Below are 17,583 nucleotides of genomic sequence, written 5' to 3' on the forward strand. Positions count from 1 at the left end.
TTGAACCCAAGACTTCTGTCTCTGTCCACTTATTTCCCACAGCCTGTATTCCTGACAAGCAGGAAAACAAGCAAGACTGTCCTCAGGTGGAGAGCTCTCAGCCTCTTGGTGGCTTCCCAACTCAAGTCCTCCTTCCAATCTTCCACCATTACTCTTCTTCAGAGCATTGGGGCAGGAATTACATAATGGATACAATGCATATATATGTTTACAAATGCTCGTACTAGCTAAAATAAAGATATATTTGCCTAGCCCTGAAAGGGAAACACATTTCTTTGGACAAACCATTAAATCCACAGCTAAAACAGCAAGGAAATTCTTCTCATATTAACCTCTCTATAAACCCTTCAGAGCCTTGACTACAGCTGGTTATTCTCAGACTAAAAGAAAGGAACAATTGTTCAATGAGTCTTGTTTTCTAGTCCAAAGCCACCCAAGACTGGGTTATTATATAGGGTGACATAGCTAATCATATTTCTATTAGGCTGCTTTTCCTGTAACAGTCTGTTCATAACTTTTGAGTTGCTGGATTCAACCTTTAAAAAGGAAGTAACCCACACACAAAATGAACTTGTAATTCCAGTAAAATCTCAGCCAGTGATTGCTTCAGTTTAGTGACATCTACATGGCTCAGTGGACAGAATTTGGGACTTGAGTCAGGTAAACCTGAGTTGAAATGTAGCCTCAGATGCTTCTTAGCTATATGACCCTGAGCGAGTCATTTAACTCATGTTTGCCAATATCTCTTTAATCTGTAAAATGAGAACAATAGCCCCTACCTGAACAGGTTGTTGCAAGGATCAAATGAAATATTTCATTTTTGGTTCCTGTTTTGGGAAAGAATTATGATTTTAAAGGAAAAAAATTAAAATACAAAAAAAAACTTTTAAAATTAATTAAATAAAAAATAAAAATAAAATACTTGAATAGGGTATATGATATATAATTTATATCTCTCAAACAACTATTCCTATGAAAACTTTCACTGTTTTATGACATAGACAAAAATAGTGCCACCCACATTATAGTAGCTCAAATTCCTCCAAAGAGATCTGGAAAACATACTAAATCAAATCTGATAGAAAAATGGAAGGGGGGGCAGAAATTACAATGAGTCATTTTTCCAGTCTATAGCACTTGAGGGAGCCTGACAAAGAGATCTGCAGATATTGGAGATGAGATCTGTCCAGAAGTTCATCATATCAGACATCTCAGAATAGGAAGATACTGTGCTCTGACACCAAAAAATAGTTCCTAAATCCAACACAGTGGGGATTAAACTTGTGCATAGTTTGGGAACCGATGCCCATTGGAAAATTTATTATTACTCACTTCCAAGTCACAGATCAAAAGTAGACTGAGGAGACTTGCACCTAGTGATGTTATTCTAGGTGAAGAGTAGTTGCAGTACCTAAAAGTAAGCAGCAGTTTGTCTCAGATCCCAGGAAGATAGCAAAGCCTCAGTTCCAGACTTAAGTCTAAGGCAGGAGAATCCTGCGCAGGAATCCTGAGTCCAAAAGCAGTCTACTGAAACTCCAAAAGGCCTGTTCCTCAGAGCCAAACTCATATTACAACTTGCAGAACCCAGACCAAGAGAACAACCATCAGATCTTGCCCTAGATCAGACAATTTTGGAAGACTTGCAGCTATTACTGAGATTTTTGAATAATGCAAAACTCAATGACCCAAGGAAGCAAAAATATTCTGAATATTTTGAGAATCAAGAAGAAGGGTGAAAGAATGAATCAATAACAACAAAAAAAGAATCCTACCACAAAAAAAATTTTATAGTAAGAGGCATTTAAGATAAACCAAGAAAAAGGGAGTTACTCCAAAATATCTAAAAGCAAAGCATTAAAATAAAATACAACTTAGATTTCAGTTTTACTAGAATTCATAGAAGAGATGATCTTTTAAAATTGAAGTGTTTATTTTTCTAAATTAAATGAAAGCACTAATGGGGACAATTGGGAAAGAAATGAGAGTCAAAAAAGAAATAATTAAAAAGGAAATTAACATAGGGGATAGAGAGAGAATTAACACAGAGATACAAAGCTTTGTCCAAGAAAAAAAAAAAACTAGTTGGAAATTAAGAGGGAAACAAGACTCTTTGAGATTAAAAAAAATGAGACAAATGATTGAAAAAATAGAACATATAAGATATTTCATAACAAAAACAACATATCTGGAAAAAAGATCAAGGAGAGATAATTTAGTCTTACCTAAAAGTCCACAACCAAAAAAACCCTGAGATATCCTATTTGAAAAAAAATCATTGAAGAAAACCGCTCACATCTCTTAGAATCAGAGGACAAAGTGGAAGTATAAAGAATCTACCAGTTGCTTCCTGAAATTGACCAGTCAATGAATGAACATATATTAAGCACCAGGTATTGGGCCAAGCACTAAAAGAAACCCAAAATGAAAACTATCCTGTGATATATTGGCTTGTACATATCTCCTGACTCTTTCCCATCAGACTGAAAGTTTAAGGACAGAGCTCTTTATCTCTAGTATCTAGCTCAATCCCTTTCACATAGAAGGTACCTAGCAAAAAAAAAAAAAAAATGTTGAATGAAATTTCCAAAACTCATGGACTGCTGTTGCAGAATATCCAACACAAACTTTGCCTGACAGCTTAGAAATGAACCAATCATGTGGTCATTTTGACCTTTAAGTTTGCAAGCACACACCCACAAAGCAAGATACATAACTGTCCTAGATTCATAGATAATGTTGCAGTTAGACAGAGTACATAATTGTGAACACACAATCCTTTCCCTGCTCTCTAATATATTAATTATGTGGAGGGGCTGTCCTCATAAGGGAACAGTCTAGTTCAAATTGCTTTTTTACTCCCTTCTCGACTCTTCCTTCCCACTCTGGAAAGATTTGTATGTTTTAGTTAATATGAAAATTACAAGTAGAGCAAATAAATAACAAATGGGCAACATGGCAACCAGATGGGTAGGGTGTTTTGAAAGAAAAAGAGAAGGGGTACAACTTCTTTGTCTTGGTGGGGATTGAGGGAAGATATAGAGTGGGACAGGGGCTTTAGCATCAGCTACTAAGCCATCTCTTCCTCTAGCAACTGCTCTTCAACAAAGTCAGTTATCAATCTGGAACTGTGGCCAAAGGGCTATCAAACTGTGCACACCCTTTGACCCAGCAGTATCTATACTAGGCCTGTGTCTCAGAGAGATCATAAAGGAGGGAAAGGGACCCACATGTGCAAAAATGTTTGTGGCAACTCTTCTCATAGTGGCCAGAAACTGGAGACTGAATGGATGCCCATCAATTGGGGAATGGCTGAATAAATTGTGATATATGAATGTTATGGAATATTATTGTTCTGTAAGAAATGACCAGCAGGATGATTTCAGAAAGTCCTGGAGAGACTTACATGAACTGATGTTGAGTGAAATGAGCAGAACCAGGAGATCATTGTACGTGGCAACAACAAGATCAGTTTTTATAGATGTGGCTCTTTTCAACAGCGAGGTGATTCAGGGCAGTTCCAAAGGACTTGTGATGGAGAGAGCCATCTGCATCCAGGAAGAAGACTATGGGAACCGAGTGTGGGTCACAACATAACATTTTCACCTTTGTTGTTGTTTGCTTGCTTTTTGTTTTCTTTCTCATTTTCTTTTTGATCTGATTTTTCTTGTGCAGCAAGATAATTGTGGAAATACATATAGAAGAATTGCATATGTTTGACATATTAGATTGTTCACTATCTAGGGGACAGGGTGGGGGGAAGGGAGGGAAAAAATTTTGGAACACAAAGCTTTGCAAGAGTGAGTGTTTAAATCTACCTATGTATATATTTTGAAAATAAAAAGCTAAAAAAATTCAATGACCCCATTGCAGCAGAGGAGGTTAATTAGGATAGAGTCTCCAAAAGGGAAGGGATAGTTTTAGTCCCATCAATACAATTGTCATCCAGATACACGCATTTATTCAACATGCATTCATTACAGATCTAGACCCTCAGGAAGCATGCTACACAGACGTGATCAAACACTCAGAGTCACAGCCAGAAGTTCTCTTCATCCTCCCAGTGCCACAGTGTCATTCAGGGAACTGACCTGAGCTGCCTTGACCGCTGCCATGTCTCCTGTTTCTTCTTAACCAGCCTGCTTAGGGGTGAATCTATGCCTGTGCAATAATGATGGGACCTTGCCTGGAAGAAATCCAAGAGCTGCCTGCTTCCCCTGTCTCTCTGGCTTCAATAGAGCAAAGATAAAGGGATTTTAGAAGGGGATTACGGTTGTTGGGACTTCAGTACATAATCACATTGATTCTTCCCCTTCACCAGGACTAGAAAAGAGAGGGAAAGGAGAAAGGGAAGAATTAGGGCTAGAAAGCAGGGAAGAGAGAGTAAAGAGAAAATATAAAAGGTCCACAGAAAGGGCCCATCAATCCCCCTTATCCTCTCGTCTAGGCATCCTATACAAAGGTGATCAATAATTACTTGTTGAAGGGTTCAGTTTCCTTCGGGGTCATATCACTGAGTCACACAACTTAGTGCCTGGACCTGGAGAGAAACTTTGGGTTGTCCTGGAGAGAAAGCAGAGAACTCCAGATCATCTGCCAAGATCATCTGCAGATCTGAGAGAGTACAAGTAGGGTTGGAACCCCCCCCCCCCAAAAAAAAAAAAAAGATTTCTAGGAATAGAGATGTAAGATCACGTTGCTGGCTTCAGTAGTTATAAAGTTTGTGTGGCTCAAAGGAGGAAAAAAAATATCCAACCCTTGGCTGTTCAGGAATGGACTCTGTGACCCAAAGCAAAGCGTTTCATTTCTCTGGGACCCAGTCTTTGCTGTACAATCAGAATTGTGTCCTGGAGGCCCTTCTGTTTTGGATAATCAGCGATCCCACAGATTTAGTGATGGGAATGCAGGAGGGAAAAGGAAAAGAAAAATATTTCTGGGAGCTGAGAGAGAAAAACCAGACTCCTGACTTCTGTTTAGCAGCTATGATGTTATTGCACAGAAGAGAGAGAAAATAATAATCAGGGTTGCCAGGTATGACTTTGGGCAAATAATTTCATTTCTTTGGCTGAAAAAATGAATACACAAAAACATTAATTTATTTGAGCAGATAGGCAGATAGTACATGGACAGTCCCTTCTAGCTCTGATGTCTTATGATTCTATGATATCTGTCAGTATTTCAAAAATATCTTGATATCAGTACTTACCCTAAAGAGAGGCTTGAAAGAGGCTACAGAAGTCCTTTCAAGTCCTGTATCATCTCTTCCTTCTGGTACTCAATCTGCAACCATCTATAAGGGACCTCTTACTGTCATCTCAGCCATTTCCTCTGCAAAATGTTCTTTCTCCATTTTCTTCGACCATTTTTTATTGACTCAGTGAGAAGGAAAGGAGCTTTCTCTAGTGATTGGGAAGCATTGAAGAAGTTCCTACCTGGTCCACAATGATCCTCAGTTTTTGTATTTAAAATTCTATGTTATGATTAGTTCAGAGTGAACTGATTCATGTTAATCATGTCTCATTAAGATAAGATGGTCCTCTTAGAAATTACTGGGACATGAAATATAAATTAGAATAGGATTAGTCCATAAGATGGTTATAAAGTGCTATGAGAACAGATGAAGGAAAAATCATTGCCAGCTGGGGGAATCAAGGAATGTTTCATGGAGGAGATGGTATCTGAGTTGACAGACTATCATTTGGCAGAAATAGAGGACTTTCCAGGTATAAGTAATGTTGTGAGCAAAGACACAAATGTGAAAGGAAAGGACATATTTACTTTATTCTCTTAAGTGTGACATCTGTTTACAAAAGAAAAAGTAGAGAGAAAAATCTGGTGAGTTAGACTGAAGAAGATCCAGAATACCAGGATCAGAAATTTGTACTTTTTTCAGTAGATAATAGAGATGTGGAAAGTTTTTGAGCAGCAATACAATTGACTGTATATATTAAGAAGAGTAACTAGCAGATATGGCTCTATATAAAGTAACCCATATCTTGATAAAAATATTCCTTGTAGACACTCAATGTTTTATTTTGTCCTATATCTGATGCTCACCAAATAAACTTTCTTTTTATTGATCTTGACAGCAAGAAGTGAGTGTGAAATTGAATATTCCAGTCTTCTATGTGTACATATATTTCCCACTGGAAATTAATAATACATTATTATTAATTATTATTTATATTATTATTATAAGTCAAAAAGGTCCGATTTACAAACTAGAATAGCTGTATTATTAAGATATTCTAGTTTGTAAATCGGACCTTTTTGACTTGACAAGAAGATTGTGACAGGATAAACATTGGGATGAATTTAACAAAATAAAATTTTATGTTAATAAATAGTCTTGCCTTAGGCTAAAAAACATCAATTTTACAAGAACAAGATGGGCAAATCATCATTAGACAACAATTTATTTGATAATTACTAGGGGGTTTAGTGGACCACTATGAGTCAGCATTATGATCTGGCAACCAGAAAATGAATACAATCTTACGCTGCATTAAGAAGGGCATATGTTCCAGGAATATTCTGCCCTCATTATACACCTTTGGAGTATTTTATTCAGTGTGTTGCTTTAAAAAGGACCCTGATAAAAATGGAGAACATCCACTGAGGAAGGCAAAGAGCCTGAAGTTCCTGTCATTGGAAGATCTAGGATATTTATCTGGAAAAAGAAGCTGTGGAAGGACGTAATAGCTGAGTACAGGTATCTGAAAGGCTGTCCCAGAGAGGAAGGATGACCAAGACAATAAGGGGAAATTGCAGAGGCTCTTCTTCACCAGCTCTCAGGGAAAACTTCCTAACAGAGATAGCCAAAAATGAAATGGACTGACTGGAGAGGTGGCGGGTTCATTGGAGAGGTGAGAATACATCCTTTCCATGCTATAACTGACTCTAACACCTTTTGCAAATTGTGGAGTGTTCCCCAAGCGTTGCATTTCATACCAATCTGCTCTGAGTCAGACACGGCCTACTTACCAAAGAGAAGGGACATAGTGGAGAGGGAACAATAGGAGGGCCAGCTGGGCCACAGTGTCCGGTAAAAGAGAAATGTCAGCTGCCTGAAAGCTGGAGTCACAATGGCCTTAAGTGCCATACAGAGTTTCTCTGAATTTTACTGCCTTGCTACATTCACGGCAGGAAAGCAAAGCACCAGAATTCCCATATTCGTAACAAACCAACGACAGCAATGTATTTTGAAGATCAATGGAAACAGAGAGAGAAAGAAATCGAATTGATGAAGACAATATTCTTGGGGGAACACTGTGCTAGTAGCATCAAAGGGGAAGTTGCATTGGCATATTTTTAAAATCCTTATTAGTAAAACTGAAAAAAATGAAACATTTTCTCTGCTGTGATTAAAAAAAGCCTTTTACTTTCTAGTTTGAACGTGGGACAGATCAAAATAAAATGGAAAAAGGGCCTTTTATAGGTTATACATGAGGCATTCATTGTTAGAGTGGATAGAATGCTGTCTGAGATCAGAAATTCACATTTAGCCTCAAATGCTTTCTAATCTGCGCAACTCATATCCTCTGTTTGCCTCAGTTTTCTCAACTATAAAATGGGGATAATAACAAGATAATCAATAAACACTTATTAAGGGCCTACTCTGTATCCTGTGTGCTAGAGACACGAGAAGAGGCAAAAGTTAGTCACTGCCCTTGAGGAGTACTAAACATTGTTCCTTTCTCTTTGTGACCCCATTTGGGGTTTTCTTGGTTTGTCATTTCCTTCTCCAACTTGTTTTATAGTTAACAACTGAGGCAGACAATGCTAAGTGACTTGCCCAGGATCACACAGCTAGTAAGTATCTAAGACTGGATTTGAGCTCAGGAAGATGAGTCCTACTTCAAGCCTAGCGTTCTACCCACTATACTACCTTGCTGTCCTGCATTAGACTTGCAAACAAATAAATACAAAAGTAATATTTGTAAAGAGCTTAGTATGCTCCTTGGCACATAGTAGGTACTACATAAATGCTTATTTCCTTTCCTAAATGGATGAATGGTAGTTATCAGAAACTTTAAATTTTACCTCTTGTTTAGCTATTGCTTTTCCCCATCCTATAATACCTATAGGTAATCTCTTTCTATCAATTGAAGGGATTAGACTGGAGTTCCCCTCTTCCAATCTAAGGGACACATTCAACCATACCTATTCAATTTTTCTTCTGATGGAGATCTTGGGAAGAACCCTCCAGAAGAATGGTTTAGACTCTAGGTGGAAGAAGACAGGAATTGATTGCTAACTATTCCAAATGTTAATCTATGACTATATTGTCATATATCTTGATATTATTTCTTGGATTCCTATGAACATTACCTAAAATTGCCTTAGGGCAGAGACACGTCAGAAGGAAAGGGAAAACTCTGCCCTTTTTAGACATCTAAGTTAGAAATGACTTGGAATTAGACTAAAATGAAAGGTTTTTCTGGCAGACAGGTGCAGAGAACAGTTAATTATTTTCTTTGGCAGAATGGGATGGCAAGGGGAAGAGAAGCCAGATTGAAGCTAGGGATTGTTGTTGTTGGTCCTTCATTCTGATTTCTCACATAATTAAAACATAACTAGGACCAATGACACCAGAAGGGATCTCTTGACTTTCAAGAGAAGTAGATTTAAGTGAGGAAAGGCTGTGCAAAATCACCAGCCTCACTCTTTCCTCCTGGGTCACCTAAGTCTAGAGGCAAAAGCTGCTTCTGGGAAGGCAGCATGACAAGGAATGGAAGTGTCCTGCTCCCAGACTGGAGTATGAATAGCCATTCTTTAGCTCATTCTAGGCTGCTCACCATGAGATAGGGAGTCAAAACAAGTGATTGATTGCACAGCCAAAAACTGGGCTGCTTTCAAAAAAGCACTTATCAGTCAGAGCCTGGCTCTTACACTGCTCTGTATTTTTCCTGCTTGGCTGCTGCTCGGATGAGAGCCAAGAATATAAACTGGGGTGAACGTGGTACCCGTGATTAGGAAGCCCTCTGTTCTTTGCCTCTTTGCATTTGCTCTTTCCTATTTTAGATGAAGAAGATTGAGATGTCTAGGATCTTGCCTTTAGAAAGCTCAGGATTTGGGATCACTAAGAGGCACAGTGCATAGAACACTAACCCTGGAATCAGGAGGACCTGAATTTAAATATGGCTTCAATCGTAAATCACTTAATCCCCAATTGTCTTCCCCACCAAAAAAAATTTTCAGGAGAATGAGCCACCAGGGTCCTAGAGCTATAGTCCATGCTGGGATTTGTGAAAAGTCAGATGGAAAGGAGAAAAATTCTCAAGTAATTTGTTTAACCTAACCCAACAACAGCAGAGATGTGGACTCCTCTGCCCATTGGCTATACCACAATGGAAAGTAAATTAGGTGGGACTAATGCTATGTAGAAATTTCATTTGAACCCATTCTCCCTAGGGAACTAGATGGCATATGGGAGAATATGCCCGCAAATCTCTGGGGGAAATGTATTTCTGTTTTGTCATATTTTCTATGTCAATATCTATCTGTAAAAGCCAAATGATGTTAACGGGTTAAATGGAAAGGAGAGGGAGACAGTGGGAAGAGGATACAATAAATAGCATGGGCTAAAGCTGAGAGCATGAGAGAAAAGAGACATTCTAATTCCTCAGGGAAGAACAAGACCAGAGTTAATCAATACATTAAAAAAAACACATGTAAAACTTAAAACAATATCTAAACAGTGAGTATTATTATTACCTTTCCAGTCTTCCCGCACTTTGCTCCCTTCCACATACTCTATAATCCATCAATTCTAGACTTCTTGCTATTTGAGGATTCCACTAGATGATCATGTACAAAATGCTTTCCCCTTTAATTCTATTTTCTGGCTTCCTTCAAGATTCAGTCAAAATCCTATGCAAATTCCTAAATCCAAATTCCCTACACTGAGGAAATCCCTATGAGATTACTTTCCATTTATGTGTTTCTTCTATAAAACTTTTTGCATGTTGTCTCTCCTGTTGAAACAAAGACTCCTTGAGGGACAGCATTGGAGTTTATAGTTTGTTTTGGTCTTTGTATCCCCAGTTCTTGTTGAACCATTTTTTAGTCAAGTCTAATTCTTCATGATCCCATTTGGGGATTTCTTGGTAAAGATATTGGAATGGTTTGCCATTTCCTTCTCCAATTTATTTTACAGATAAGGAAACTGAGGCAAACAGGGTTAACATAAAATTTGAAAGATAAGTCTTCCAGATTCCAAGCCCAGTGCTCAATCCACTGCACCCCTGGTTACCCTATCAGTTCTTAGCACATACTAAGATGTTTTTAACTTACTTATTTGTTATGTGACTTGTCTAAGGTCACATAACTAAGGTCCCTTGGACTTTGTCTAGTACCCTGTCTACTACACCATCCTACCTCTTTAAAATTTTTTAAAAGAGGAACAGGCTTATTCTGGAGAGCAGTTTGGAACTATGCTCAAAAAGTTATCAAACTGTGCATACCCTTTGATCCAGCAGTGTTTCTACTGGACTTATACCCCAAAGAGATACTAAAAAAGGGAAAGGGACCTGTATGTGCCAAAATGTTTGTGGCAGCCCTGTTTATAATGGCTAGAAACTGGAAAATGAATGGATGTCCATCAATTGGAGAATGGCTGGGTAAATTGTGGTATATGAATGTTATGGAATATTATTGTTCTGTAAGGAATGACCAGCAGGATGAATACAGAGAGGATTGGCGAGACTTACATGAACTGATGCTAAGTGAAATGAGCAGAACCAGATCATTATATAATTCAACAATGATACTGTTTGTGGATGTATTCTGATGGAGTATTCTTCGATAAAGAGATCAGTCTAATTGATCAAGGATGGACAGAAGCAGCTACACCCAAAGAAAGAACACTGGGAAATGAATGTAAACTGTTTGCATTTTTGTTTTTCTTCCCCGCTTATTTATACCTTCTGAATCCAATTCTCCCTGTGCAACAAGAGAACTGTTCGGTTCGGCACACATATATTGTATCTAGAACATACTGTAACCTATTTAACATGTAAAGGACTGCTTGCCATCTGGGGGAGGGGGTGGAGGGAGGGAGGGGAAAAATCAGAACAGAAGTGAGTGCAAGGGATAATGCTGTAAAAAATTACCCTGGCATGGGTTCTATCAATAAAAAGTTATTTAAAAAAGAAAAAAAGAGGAACAGGCTTGTAGCTACTGCTAGAGGTCACAATTATGAAGTACACTACTTTCCTGAGAAGGCATTACTCAGTTTGTAACTTTTTCTCCTAGTCCTCACCTATCACTCCTCAAGTATAAATTAATGTATCAGATTACATAATTGATGGTTGAGAGATATTACAATGTTAAGAGGTTGGTAATAATGAATAGACTCTGGATGGACAGTGATGACTTTATGGAGAAGGTGAGGTTTACAAAGGAAGAAACTGAGATCCCAAGAAAGGAACTGATTTGTTTATGACTTATGACAAAATTGAAAATAAATCCTGTTTTCCCTCTTAACCCAGTATTTTTTTTTTAGTAGAGAGCCTGGTTTAGGAGGTTACAGTGCTGGGATAGATTTCAGTGTTTTTTAAGAGCAATGGGGAGAGAGAATGGGCTGGAACATGGGGAGGACAAACACCAAGTGGGAGCCATATGTTGTTTTATAGGATTTAGAGCTAGAAGGAAGCTTAGAAATTCATCTGTTCCAACCACCTTAATTTAAAGAAAGGAAACTGAATTATCTAGAAGAAAACTTTTGCTCCCAATATAACACAGCTAGCTTAGTCATAGGCACAATTGTGTAGTAGATTTCTTTTCATCTTCCATCTGCTCCCAATTGGAATCCAATTTCCTCCTTAGGTACCAAAGTTACCCACACAACATGGTTAGTGACCTGTCATCCCTGACAACATCCCATGAACCAGACCACATAGATCCTGCCCCATCAATCAAAAGTTGATATATCAAAATATGGAAGGTCTAGTTAGTGCCTTTATATCTACATAACCTCCTTGAACAGGTATCCTTTGACCTATCTTGAGTTGTCTGAGCTTGCTTTGAAAAGTAGCTGCTCAACTGGGAGACAACATGGGTTGCCCCAGGATTTTATACCCAGAACATTATAGCTAGAGGTGATAAGAAAAAATAAAATATTTAGAAATGTGAAGTCACCTGTGTATGGTCATGTAGCAAGTGAGAAGCAAAGCTAAGACTACAACCCAAGTCTCGTGACTTCAAGGTAGAATCAGTCAGGAGTTCATGACTCAAGGTAATATAGGGAAATTTAGGAAAGTACAATGGAACTCGGGTTTTTAGGAAATGAAGATGGGAGATCCTATTTCTGGTTCCTAATTGTGACTGGCCATATCTTTTAAAATTCCCAATTCAACATGTATTAAGCACTTATTATTACGTATTAAGCAAGGAACTGGAAGATGAAAGGACTTTCAAAGAAACTTTAGCAAGAGAAAATGCCAACCCAACTTGCTCCACCTCCACATCTGTTTTTATGGATCCACCCTCAACAATCCAGGGTACCTTCTGTTCTTTTTTCTCAGCCCGCTTCGTTCGTTAGCTGCCACGGGGGATTCTTCTCTCCCATCTTAATGTGGAGTTCACAGATCACAGAGCGTCATAGAATCTTAGATGTGGAGTTAGAAAGAATTTTAGAGTTGACCCAAATCCCTTGATGGTCAGGAAACTGAAGCCCAGTGTTAAGGGATTTAGCCAACATTAGGGGCAGATCTTAAAAATAGCTATCTCCACCTCTATGGATATTTTATCCTGGCAAGTCTGTGTTCTCTATTTTGTATCTAACACGGCCATAAAATAAGATTCATTGTTCTAAAACACACACATTAGAACGTAAGCATTCAGATGAGTGTCTCTGTTCAAAGCTTTCTTCTGGGAAGCCACAATTCCCATAGTTTGGCCTTTGTTCAGAACACACCTGGGATTCCTTCACCCTCTTTCCCCTCCTCCCCCCTCCAGTATCCTCAGAGCTCAGAGCCATGGAGGAACCTTAGCCAGTTATTTTGTACCTTAAATATACCTTTATACACCACACCTAAAAGGGCATTGTCCCCCTCACCCCCACCCCGTAAGTTCAGAGAGGCTATATATTGAATGACTAGTTGGGTTTGTTCTTAGCAGAATTTCACGGTAGACATTTTCTACTGTAGAAAGTTTCTTCTTTCCCCTAACTCCCTCCACTCCCCCCCCACCTCCTTCTCACCCTCCCCCCACCCCCTACCCCTACTCTTCCATCATTCCTCTGGATGTTCAAGTGATTTCATGCCCTGCACCCAGGGCACTGCAGTGTCCTGCCAGACCTGCTCTTCAGGGAATAGCCTTCACTCTGGTTCTACTGTTCCCTTGATCCATTCTCATCCCATACCCAATTTATTGTCTCTGGGGCCTGATCTCTGTTAGGAATAGCTAAGGCTGGGCAATGTCATGTGTTCAGTCAGAATTCTGGGCCCTAACTTTGACACCAGGCCTAGTGACATGTGATGTAGACAGGGCAAGTCATTTAATTTGAAGCTGATTTCCTGAGCCTCTGTAAAACAGGCATGTTTGACCCCTCTCACAGAGTTTGTTAAGTGAAGAAAATCTTCACTGATAATCTAAATTTGCAAAAAGAGTATAAGGCACTAGACTTGAATTCAAGACCCTAAATTCAAATCTGGCTTCATTTACTAGCTGTGTGACCCTGGTAACCTCTTTTAACCTAAGTTTCTTCATCTGTAAAATGGAGATAAATAGCACCTACCTCCCAGGGTTGTTGTGGGCTTAAAATTGGATACTTATAAAATGCTTTGCAAATCTTAAATTACTATTTAAATCTCAAAGTACTATTATTAGTGATGGGTCAAAGGATCCTGGTACAACAGGTTTCTCAACCAATAGGTGAATTTTAACAAAGGGCTTCTGGAGACAATGTCAACCTAAAATGTGTATTGAAGTGAAGGTATTGTAGGATATTTTGCGAATTTAAGGCAGAGATTAGTTTGAGGGAGATATTTTTAGATAAGGGGACTATTTTGCCTACATATAAGACAAGATTGGGAAAGATCTGAGGTACAGAGGGATTGTTATAGGAATACCTACTACAAATAGAAAATATTGTGCCAGTTGCAACCATCCTGTGGAGAACAGCAACAGGGTCCTCCTCTGATCTCTCCCACAGAGAATCCAAGAGGGCCCCCTCTCTGAAGTGAAAGTTGTGCCCCAAAACATCTCTCTATTCCCACAGCGTAGAGGGCTGAGAACTGACAGGAATTAAGCATGTTTATGCACTCCATCACTCATCTCTTCTGGATGCTCTGTTCTCTACCTGTTTACTTTGGGCCCAGGTTTCATGCTCTAGCTTATAGTCATTATAGCGAGCCTTCTACCATTAATGCATACTATTTGTTCTTTTGGCAAGTGGCTGTCCTGGAAGTGGTAAGGATTTCCACACATAAGGAAAGCCCCAGCCCATTCTGGATTCCCACCTCTTCTGTGAGATCTTGTCTCCAACTCTTGCTCTTTCATCCCTACATTCCCACTTGTCTTTGTCCAGAATCATACTGTCTGAGCTGGAAGGGAGGTCAGTGGCCATCTCATCCAACCTGTTCCCCCCCAAAAAACCCACCACCTCCAATGAGAGGCCATCCAGTTTCTGCCTGAAGATAGCTACTTGTGGAACCGGCCACAACTCAAGGCAGCCCAGTCCACGTTGGGGCTGCTCACTGAAGCTGTTTTCCTGATCCTGAGCCTGCATTTGCTTCTTTGAAACTTCCATCTGAGGCTCCTACTTCTACCTTTTGGGAACTAGGAGAAATTCTTTCATGTACTTGAAAACAGCCACCTCAGTCCCAACCCTTTCCTTTTTCAGACTAAATATCCCCAGTTCTTTCAACTGATCTTTATATGACAATGACTCAAGGCCCTCCTCAAGTGAATAGTCCAGATATTATCTGAACAAGAGTAGAGCACAGAGGAGTTGGACTATCACCTTCTTTTTTTCCTAGAAACTATACTATTGCTATAGCCCAAGATGTTATTAGCATTTTTGGCTCTCCTACCATACTACTGACTTGTAGGGTGAGCAGGCCACTGAAACCTCCAAGTTTGTCAGACAAGGTCCTGAAATGTCGTCTCTTCCAGGTTATATTTGTATCCATAACACCATCCCGTTCTCCTCCGATGATGGCCTGTCCTCTTAGCAACTACCTGCCCCTACCTCCTTCACTCAGCTACCTCCTCTGTAAGGGAGCTCAAGCTGCGCCCCCCTCTAGACCATCAGAAGAACTGCCTCACCCTCTGTGATCCGAAGAGGGGGTCGGCCCAAGGCACACGCCTCCCCTGCCCCATTTTTCAGCCTGGGAGACCTAGCCCAGTCTCCCACATTTAGTCTGCCACCGAGAACTTTAATGACTGCATCTGACCCCATGCCCTGAAGCCAAATTATACCAAGAGGCGGACGGAGTCTCCTGACATGAGAGCTGTCTGTACCAGGCACATAACGCGTCCTCTGGTCAGCAGAGGGACAAGAATCACTGTGAAAGCTGAGGTAGCGGGGGGGGGGGGGGGGGGGGGCGGCAGGAGACGGAAACCAAGGGTGCTCCGTAGCCACTTGGGTAACATAAATACCGACTCTCTCTTGTGTTTACTTGGCAGTTCTTGGGCAAAGGGATAATGGTGGGAGGATACATGGAATCAAGGTTTAAGCTAAGGAAAAGGGAAAGAAAACATCCCCAACAGTTGCTTCTTCTCTGAAGAAAACATCCCCAAATGCCTGGGAAAGCCTAGGACTAATAAGAATGACAGGCAGGAACCCTAGGCTCTCTGTGCCACGGAGGGGGCCTCCTGATGCCGCCCCGGAAGGAAGCCTGGCTCCCCACCAAGCGCCCGCTGAAGAAGAGCCTCTGCCTCCCAGGGAATCCCGCCCAGAGCTAGCCGGGGCCCCCATGCTGGGCATTGGAGCTCACTTCCCCGGGCCTCCGAGCGGAGGCTTCTCTGGATTGCTGGGACCAGGCTCCCTTCACCCCTGTGGCCATGGCGGGTTTCCACTTGCATGGCTCCAGTTCCTGCCAGGGCTTGAACCCTTCCTCTGGGCTTGGAGGAGGGGCGAGCTGGGAAGCTGACCCAGCCACCGGTGTGGGCGATGGGCTTTGGTCATCCTCCAGTCGCCTCTGGGGTGAGTGCACAGTGGGCACTGCAGAGCGTGTAGGAGACAAGAGGAGAGAGCAGGGGGAAGGGCCGCCCAGGGGCGTCGTCAGCACCACAGGCGTCCCACCAGGGAGCGAGCCGGGAGGCAGGAAGTTGGAGCTCCTGCCCAGGCCTTTGGGCCCAAACTGCGGGGGTCGGGCCTGAATGGACTTTTTTTGTCCCAGTCGGGGTCCCCGAACAGAATGAGAACCTCTGCGGTATCCCCGGCAGAGGTGCCAGGGTCGGGGGCACCTCCCCAGCCTCTGGTGCGACCGGAAGTCCCGCCCCAGAGACTTCATGCGGGTCTTCACCACCGACACGTCCTGGGATAGGGTGGCCAGGGCCGAAGAGAGGCGGGCCAGCTGCTGGGTGAGGGCGGCCCCGAGGCTGAGGAGCTCTCCCCGGAGGGCGTCCCCACAGTGGCAGGAAGCCTGGGGGACTTCAAGGGGCAAGGCGGCAGGGGAGGGAGCCACGGGGGACAAGGCCAGTCGAGGGGTCTTGCTGGGGGTCTCGGCCGAGCTGTGAGTCTGACTGTTTGAGATTCTCCTGCCCATCTGAGCTGAAAGCAGAAAAGAGAGTGAGTATGGAGCATGGATCTGCCCCTGCGCCCCTTCCAAGACACCCCCTTTGCCTCCATCAGTCTAGTCCATCAGAAGGCTGAATCACCAGTGAGCTCTGCCCACTAGGGAGATCCTTTGGGAGAGGCAGTGGAGAGCATTTTGTGCTGGCCTTTGGGGAGGCCCTTGGGTGGGTGGCCTTTGGGACTGGCATGGAGAAATGCACTCCCTGCAGGCAGGGGAGCAGTTCTCAAAGCCATCCAGGGTCCGGCCCCACCCTGAAAGGTCAGCGCTTCTCCTTCCTCAGTCACTCCTACTCAGGGTCCCAAAGTCCCCTGCCTCAGGCCCACTCAGATGGCTAAAAATGGACACCCTGCTTTCTTTCCTTCAATCTGTTCAAGACCAAGATGGAGTTTATTTAAAGAACTTTGTGGGTTAGAACCTTAAGAAATGGGGCAGCTGGATGGTCCAGTAGATAGAGCACCAGCCCAGAAGTCAGGAGACTCGAGTTCAAATCTGGCCTCAGACACCTTAATACTCCCTTGCTATGTGACCCTGGATAAGTCCTTTGACCCCAATTGCCTCAGCAAAAAAAAAAAAAAAAAAAAAAACTTAAGAAAGAGGCAAGTGGGGCATAACGAATAGAGTTCAAATCCTGACTCCAGTGATTATTACCTGTGTGGTCTTGGGTAAATTATTTCACTTCTCAGTGCCTCAGACCCTTTTCTAAGACTATAAATTGCAGAACAGATGACAACTTAAATTGGTCAGGAAATGTCCCCATTAGGAGCTCCCTCTACCAAAGGTATCATCAAAATACATAACTTTTGTTATTTTTTTTTTTTTGGTAAGTCAGGGATGAGGA

This window comes from Antechinus flavipes, chromosome 5 (genome assembly GCF_016432865.1).
Source record: "Antechinus flavipes isolate AdamAnt ecotype Samford, QLD, Australia chromosome 5, AdamAnt_v2, whole genome shotgun sequence".
Lineage (NCBI taxonomy): Eukaryota > Metazoa > Chordata > Mammalia > Dasyuromorphia > Dasyuridae > Antechinus > Antechinus flavipes.